At 42.5% G+C, this 8662-nt stretch overlaps 1 protein-coding gene across 7 annotated transcripts in view; it reads right to left on the bottom strand.

Moving 5' to 3' along the window:
• The window catches only part of ELMO1 (engulfment and cell motility 1), a 557053-nt gene that overhangs the window by 524438 nt on the left and 23953 nt on the right, over positions 1–8662 (bottom strand). For 3 of the 7 annotated variants that reach the window (XM_055084914.1, XM_028489877.1, XM_028489878.1), the window contains exons 1-2: positions 1492–1609; positions 558–649 (exon numbers count right to left, since the gene is read on the bottom strand). The exons of 3 other annotated variants lie outside the window; for them this stretch is intronic. The gene's annotated coding sequence lies outside the window, so the exon portion shown is untranslated. Of the gene's footprint in view, positions 1–557; positions 650–1491; positions 1610–8662 lie in introns of those variants that run through there. One more of the 7 variants, XM_055084917.1, reaches the window with a different exon arrangement.

Raw genomic sequence — 8662 nt, 5'->3', positions numbered from 1 at the left:
GGACCGGGGCACGAACCCGTGTCCCCTGCATCGGCAGGCGGGCTCTCAACCACTGCGCCACCAGAAGCCCCCTTTTTTTTTTTTTTAAACTGCTTCACAAAATTTAGACTCTAACCAAACTAGATTATTTATACTTTTCTTAACTCTTCCTCTGTCTGAAGTCCCCATTCTTCCCCGTTCCTCCACCAACACAGGACTCCTCATCTCCCCAGGGATCTTTCCCTCCTCTCAGCCCCTTAGACTTTTCTCTGTGCCTCCCTCCACATTTGATCCTTTGTATTAGTTATTTGCATGCTTGTCTCATCTCCCTGACCAGGCTTAAAGACTAGGAAGCCTGCACTTCTAAGGAAAGTCTCCCAATCAACTTAGACTCCACACAAAATACCTTGCACAGAGCAGACACTCAGTCCATTTACTGAACAGAAGGAAATACCAGCTGTTACAACGTGGCAAAAAGGGCAACCACCAAATGAACCAAGTCATCTGAAGGTATTTCTCACTTCTCAGAAGAAATCCCCAGGGCCAAAAGTGACTGTCCCTGTGACATGCAAACTTACAGTCCTTAGTTCTCTTTTTCTTGCTGTCTAAAACTCCAGCCTGTCATTGAGTGAAACATCCTTCAGAACTTTTCTGAGAACTGAGGGAAAACCTGCAAGTAGTAATGTGAAAGGGTAAATTAAGAGAACTCAATTTACATCTGCCAGGATATTTTAATATCAAAATAATATTAAGTGTAAATAAGAATCATACAGCAAGGAATGGGTAACATGTCATAATGACATTCAATTTGTTAAGAAAAAATTTTTTTTTAATTTCCTGGGGAAAAAATTTTCTTAGATGTTAGCAGCCAATACTAATATATTATCAGGTCTACAGGATTGCTATATGGGAAACTGAAATATGCAGAATGCTACCTCTAAGAATGCTGCTGGAAAATTTTTCTGTGTTTAGAGGTAACTATAGAAGTATTCACTGAAAATACCTGAGGCAGGGAAAAAGCCTACACAGTATGTGTGGAATATCAATACATACAAGGTGAAGAAGAGAGGAGATTAATATCTTCATTAATCTAAGTTAGGGGTACCAGGTCACTGGCCACAGTGGACATTTGTTGGCTGCCTCTCAAACACCCATGTTCCCATTCACTCTTCCTAAAAAGTATCAGATTTTTGTCCTGCCATTCTTTGGTGATCACCCTGCTCATTAGCTAGGGGAATTTGCCCCTTGCCCAGCTCCAAAGTTCAACTCTGGCAGAAAGAGAAAAACAAAAAGAAACCAAAGCCTAAATGACCTAGGGAGTGGCTGAATCAAGCTGTTAATTAATTCTATATTTCCCTATGCCTCTAACCTTTTCACTTACATAAAGTTTTATTGTTTAAACCACTCGGCGCGCGCGCGGGGTCTCCTGTTACTTACAATCAAAGTCATCCTAACTGCTAGACTGGAAAAATCTAAAACAATGCATCATGGATGCATTACGACAAATCTTACCTGCCAGAACAAAATCAAATAATTGTCAGGTACATTCCAAAAACACTTAATACTCTTTTTTTCTTCTTGGAGATGGCAATGCACATAGCATACATATATTAAAGGCCTGGAAAATTTTCTGAAATAAAAAAAAGAAACTTATTTAACTTTTTAGACCAGTTATCTAAGTTGATTTAATAACGTAAACCAGTTATTTAAGTTGACTTTGCTATTATTTATTACGGAAAACCAAGTAACATCCTATGTTCTGAAACACATACTTTGGGCCATAGTTCTCATCTTGATAACAAGTGAGTCAGTCTCAAGGTTATATATGAAGCCTGTGAACATCTTAACTCCATGCTAACATATCTTGCAACCCAGAGCCCTATTGGGGGATCTTCCACTGCTTTCAGCTACTGCCTGTGCAAATTAGCATGATGCCAACTTGAACAAAACAAATTAAGCAAAGTGAATCAATCCACTGTCCCGAAATTCATATTACATGAAAACGCAGAGCCCTTCTGAATCACTGGAAAGTTCTAGATTGCATCTGTAGTTCTCTCCTCAAATGCAAAGATTTGCCTGTATCTGCAATATCAAGAGTGTAGGGTCAAGGAGCAGGGGATCCCAAGCCAGAATACCTGTGTTCAAAGCCTGGCTCCACCACTCACAAACATGTAACCTCAGCAGGTTTGCTTCCCCAGGTCTCAGATCCTCATTAGAAAATGTGAATTCTAATTGACATTACTCAAAAGTCTAGTATGGATAGAAAAATTAAATACTAAAAATCTATCTAAAGCAGTTAGCACAGTGCCTGGCACATAATAAGTGTGCAATAATGTTCACTGCTGTGTTGTAATAATTAATACTGAAAAGTAATTAATACACAAAAAGGTTTATCTTCCCAAAGATACATCAGAGCTTCAAGGGAAAAGAAACATGAATTAGAGTAATAATAACTCTCAGTATGAAGTAAATGGATCCCACTTAAACATTAATCCTCGATTATTCGCTTTGGGAAGAAAAAAGAAGGGAGTATATTAAAAATAAATAGCACCTCAACAACTCATACACCTCATAGCTACAGCACACCTTCAACACATCTGAGAGCAAAATTCCCAGAACACCAATAGACCCACATACAAATTAAGTTCAAAGTATACTCCATAATGAAACTGTAACCTTTCTAACGACCAGCATTTCAGATGATCAGCACCACTAAATGAGCATGCAGATTTAAGCCTGTATTTTCAGATTTGCAACTGACTTGTACCCGAAATAAGTGAACTAACTATAGATAATTCCTTTATTGGACTTCAATCTAAAGCTAAGCTTTATTTAGGCCTTCAACTTGTAGCATCTATTTCCTAAATCAGATGTGCTGCCAACTATAAAACTGATGACACCAACCTCACAAAGATGAATCAGGGAGAAAAATAACAATTTGACTTGCATTCAACTCTTAGGTTTTATCCTGATGGATAATGTAATAGACATACGTATTCTCCAAAGGGATGGACTACTGTTTAGAATCTTGGGAACCCCATTTCTATTGAATAATTAAGCCAGCGGAATGTGGTTCAAGTTTCACACCATGACTGCTGCTTGAAAACCTCACACAACCCCAGGAAGGACCTGGGGCCACCATGCACAGGGTTCAGGCATGCAGCAGCATTCACACAGACCACGATATGAACTGCACCCTGGAGCTGAGTGGTGCACAAGCCAGGTGTCTTACAGGACCACCCTGAAAGGACAGACACATTTGCTCAGTCCAGCTAGGGGCCAAGATTTTCTAGAATTTGCCCAAAAGGGTTACTTTGCATTCACTTTAAAGAGCAGCATAGGAGATTTCCATCAAGCAAATACTTGAGCAAAATTAGTGGTGACAACAACCTTGGAAGCAAAATTTGTATGCAGATGAGTCCTGTGCACCACAGCATCGAAAGAGTTAACTTCTGCTTTACCATAATGTTACTCTGTGTGTGGCTCATTCACTTCCTCAATTTCTCCATGAACTAGCTTGTGAAATCCTAGGACTGGAAGTGACTGGCCTTAAAAGCTCACCCCTGAGCACTTTCTATAAGCCAGATAATATCCCAAGCCTTTTCCCATTTAATTCTCACAGCAATCCTATAAGAAAGGCACTATTATTATCTCCACTTTACAGCCAAGAAAACTGAGACCCAAAGCAGCCTTGCTGGTGTCCACACCAATGAAGCGGGCGCCCAGAACTGGATCAGAGGCAGGAGTTATGGGTTGAATTGTGTCTTCCCAGAAGCTATATTGAAGTCCTAACCCTCAGTATCCATGAATGTGACCTGACTTGGAAATAGGGTCTTTGCAGATATAATCAAGTTAAGATGAGGTCATTAGGGTGAACTCTAATCCAATATGACTGGCATCCTTTCAAGAAGAGGAAAACATCATGAAAGACAGACACACATGAAAAGAAGATGGCCATGGGGAGATAGAGGTAGAGATGGGAGCTATGCTGCACAAGCCAAGGAATTCCTGGAGCTACTAGAAGCTGGAAAAGCCAAGGAAGGATCCTCCCCTAGAGACTTCCCAGGGAGCAAGACCCCACTGACACCTTGATTTTGCGCTCTTAGCATCCAGAACTGTGAGAGAACAAATTTCTGCTGTTTTAAGTCACCCAGTTGCAATTTGTTAGGGCAGCCCTAGGAATCGAACCCAGCTGTCCAGGCTCTCACCGACTACTCTTTTCCCTGCCCACACTTCCACTTAACCTGACCTGTCTGTTAAAGAAGAGAAATGAAAACTGCCATTCCACGATACTTTCCCAGACTTGAGACTGTTACAAGTAGAAAGTGCAACATATTTTTAACTGTCTTACAGAGTATTTTTAATCAAAATTGAAATAAGAGTATCCTACCCTGCTCCCTAACTTCCAGCGCCTCCAGCAGGCTGCAGTTCTGCTGTCCTCCAAGCGGTTAGCAACTTAAAAACAGACTGCCTTTTCAAAGCACAGTATCTGGTGACCTGGCCCAGATCACCGCAATGAGGTAAGACCCATGGGAGATTCCAGAACCTGGAAATGGATCTGCCCAGGCCCCAGGAGTGAGCAAGGCCGACAGCAAGGAGAAAGGCAGCTGAGGTAGTTGGAAGGGAGTGAACTGCCCCAGTGGAACTCTGTACCTGCTGAATATCAAGGCAAGGATGCCTTAAAGTCAGCTCAAGTAACTGGGTGCATCTGCAGGTCAGATTGGGAATAAGAAGCATCAGGCAAGGCCAAGTGTGGAGAGGGCCAATCAGAGAACACACAGCATTCCCAGGTACAGGCAGGTAGCCAGAATCAGACTTATAAGGTGGTGTCAGTCACCTGGCTAGGGCAGGAGGCAAACTTCAGGTTCTGCAGTGGAGTACCAGGCAGGAAGGAAGGAGGGGCTGGTATGAGCCCAGGGCCAGCTCTCAGTGGGTTCTTCTAGCAAGGATTCTGGCACTTGGAACAAAGCAGAAGCCAGGTACAGAACACGAGTCAGCCAGAGGAGAAGAGCATCCAGGGTGATCTGATCAGGAGGTGTTGGCCCCCCAGTCCTAGAGACTCCTTCAGCAATCCCACCCCCATCTTTAAGGGCTGGGCCTGCAGGGAAGGGGAGGGTGGGGAGCACAGAGCAGAAAGCAGGCAGGCTCTGACCCAAAGTGGACTTCTCACCTCCATGAAATGCAGGAAGTGTTTTTCTGGTAGAACAAGGCTAAGGTTCCAAGCTCCATTCTAAAACTTCTACGAAGAAATAATCCAAACCAATACTGTGAAAATACTTGTAATTACAAATCTAAATAGAAAACTATATTAATCTAGAAGGGAGTAGTCTTTTTTCCTTTGTTACAGTGCTTGGCGAACAGCAGAATTAATTAGGGGAACATGAGGCAGGAGATGGAGACTTCTCTGACGATGATGTCTGGAAATTTCAACCAATTCAAAGTTTTTAGTGGTTGGGTGGGTTTGTTTTGTTTGATCTGTTTTCCATTAAAAGCATGTTTTTCCTTTGTTGTTCCGTCAGAATTGTTGTGAAGATGAAATGTGACGTGATGGCACTTTGGAAACAATAAAATATAATATTAGGCAAATTTAAGGCTGCAGTATCGGATTTATAAGGCAGGATCAGCAGTATCACTATTTAAATAAATAAATACTATTTGCCAGATGCAGAAACTATTAAAGATGAGAATAAAGTTTGGTCATTTGTCTATCACCCAGAGATGAGCAATGCTAAGGTTTTCCTAATTTCTGTGTTTTTTAAAATTTACTCATGATTTACATAATTCAGATCATACTGTTTCATATCATTCTGTTTTCACTTCTTATATGATATGCATTTTTCCTTGAGCAAAACACTGTATCATCATTTCTAGTTACTGTAATCGTCCTTTGCATGGAGACATAATTCAAGCATTGACCTGTCATTGGCCATTTAGAAAGCTTTCATTTTCTTACATATGGTTAACGCAGATTGAGCATCTTCAAACATAAATCTTTGCCTAGTGTGATGATAGTAAAAAATAGACAACATGGATGAAGTTCTTGTTAACTTCTAAGCACTAAGTAAAGCACTTTCAATGCATTATCCCAGCTAATCTTGATACCAGCACCGAGTTATGTGCTTTGCTATGCCAACTGTATAAATTTGGCAGGGGGTTGGGGGGGAGGGCAGAATTTTTAGTTTGGAAAAGCTAAAGAATGTGGAGTAAATGGTGGCTGGGTTCTGAACAGCCCGAATCTGTATCTACACCCATGCCCTCAGCCTCTCACAGGCATGAAAAGGCAAGACCACTGACTTACTGGTGGAGACGTGTCACAGGCTCTCAGCACGGATAGCCAGCCTACTGGCTTCCCAGAAAGGCTGGAGCAGTTTTCACTCTGAAGGGCAATGTGAGGTAGCTGGCCTGGGACACCCTCACTAGCACTAAGTGCTCCATGGGGGCACCGAGCAAGGTGGGGAAAAACACATTTTATATGCAGACATCTAAGAACAGAGACATTTATCGTGGCGCTAAGCAACCTTAATCTTCAGGGCCTCTCACTTGATTGAGTCCTTCCCATCCTCCTTCTAAATAAATATTCACTTGTGTATCTAATTCGGTGTAATTTTCTAACATAAGCCCCAGACTTGCATAAGCTTCAGACCCCACAAAACCCGAATCCACAACTGTCTAGGAAGAACATTTAGGGCTGCAGCAGAGATGATACTAAAAGTTCCGTACACCAATTGCATTTTCCACAAGCACATGGCATAAGTACATTTCCCGGTTTCCTCTGCATTTGGCCACGCCTGTGATTGAGTTCTGGCTAAAGGAAGACAGACTCTGGGTAGTGTATTGGGTAGATACTGATGCCTAGGGTGACCCCGTTGGACTTTAAAGTGATCAAAAGTTACATTCTTATTGTGTTGCCATTGATAGCTGAGGGTCATTGTAAAGGCATTCAGCATTAGCTACGGGGACTAAAGCAAAGGCTTCACACCTTTGATGGCTCTCCTTGCAAACCTGTGTCACAATGATCTTGCTAACTTGGCATCTTTCCTTCTTATTTCTAACAAAGCAGGTAAAACTGATTTGCCTCAAGTATGCACACTTACATCTGACAGCCTTAGATTTCATCTCTGGGAACTCCTCTGCCACGTGGTATGCAAAAGTAAAGCCATAAGCCACGTCTTCCTTTTAAAAACACACACTAAGCAGTAGAGACTCAGCTCTTAAGGAGGAGACAGAGTAAGTGGCAGTTACTTAGTTTCCCCCAAACACTTTAGAATCCTGAGTTTTCTTCAAAGGAGCACAGATGTTCATATCTCTGACAACAGCTATAAGCTTCTTGCCAACACATGAGCCCATTTCAAGAGAAAAACAGACACAAATACCAAATATATGCCAGATTCTCTCTAAATAGCTTTCTCCCCCTATTTCCTTATTTTAGCCAACTTGACTCTTTCTACCATACCCACCACACATTTTCTGATTTCTTAGGGCACGTATGTTTTGCGATTATCAGCCAACAGGGCTCAAGATTGCTTGTACTCTTCAGAAACCTACTCTCTTCTACATCCAGCAACCTCCTCAAGGTGCTGTTTCCCCGGAAGCCAGGAATCTTTCCCTGTGAGGACAGTCCTCCAGATTTCAAAGCTAAGCCAACTCAAGGCTGGAAACCCTCTACTATAATCACATCCTCCTCTAAACTGCAGGCCGTTCTGAATCTGTCATCTCATTTCAACCCCAGCTTCTTTGGGGTTGAATATTCAGCAAATGGATGAAGCTGCAAAAGGAAAGGATGGAAAATTAAAGGCTTTTTCAAAATTGGGAGCTGCAATTGATTTTTCTGAATGCTCTCCCAACAGGCAAAGATGAAAGAGCCACGCCTCATAAACAGCAGCAGGAGAGGGCCTGCCAGAAGGGTTAACAACTTTCATTGGCCAAAATTGGCCCCTGCACTTGGGGCTTACAAATGCACTGGGATTTAACCACAAGGAGTTGGAGCCAATAAGGATGGGTAGAGGTGTTTCTGACCTGAGTGAGACCAGGGAGCCAACCTATGCTCCCAAAATGCAGGCAAGAGGTGCCTCTGTCCCCATACAAATGATGACCCTTAAAGATTGCAGCTCGCAGGGGCTTCCCTGGTGGCTCAGTGGTTAAGAATCCGCCTGCCAATGCAGGGGACACGGGTTTGAGCCCTGGTCCAGAAAGCTCCCACATGCCGCGAAGCAACTAAGCCCGTGTGCCACAACTACTGTGCCTGCGCTCTAGAGCCTGAGAGCCACAACTACTGAGCCCACGTGCCACAACTACTGAAGCCCGCACGCCTAGAGCCCATGCTCCACAACAAGAGAAGCCACCGCAATGAGAAGCCCGTGCTCCGCAACCAAGAGTAGCCCCCACTCGCCACAACTGGAGAAAGCCTGCACGCAACAATGAAGACACAACACAGCCACAAATAAAAATAAATAAAATAAATTTTAAAAATAAAAAATAAAAATATAAAGAATAAAATAAAAATGTCCAAAAAAAAAAAATTGCAGCTCAAAAATCCAATTGCATTGTGCAACTGAGATATTTGTGGCCTAGTCTGGCTGGTTAGCTCTAATGGTTAGACCAGCTGGCTAATAAGATTACAGCCAGTCCCAGCATAAGAAAATTAGCTTTCCTCTATTTCAACACAACAGACTCATCCTTATCC

This window comes from Physeter macrocephalus, chromosome 5 (genome assembly GCF_002837175.3).
Source record: "Physeter macrocephalus isolate SW-GA chromosome 5, ASM283717v5, whole genome shotgun sequence".
Taxonomy (NCBI): Eukaryota; Metazoa; Chordata; class Mammalia; order Artiodactyla; family Physeteridae; genus Physeter; species Physeter macrocephalus.
The sequence above is the reverse complement of the archived record's forward strand: the minus strand, read 5'-3'. Positions and strand labels throughout refer to the sequence as shown.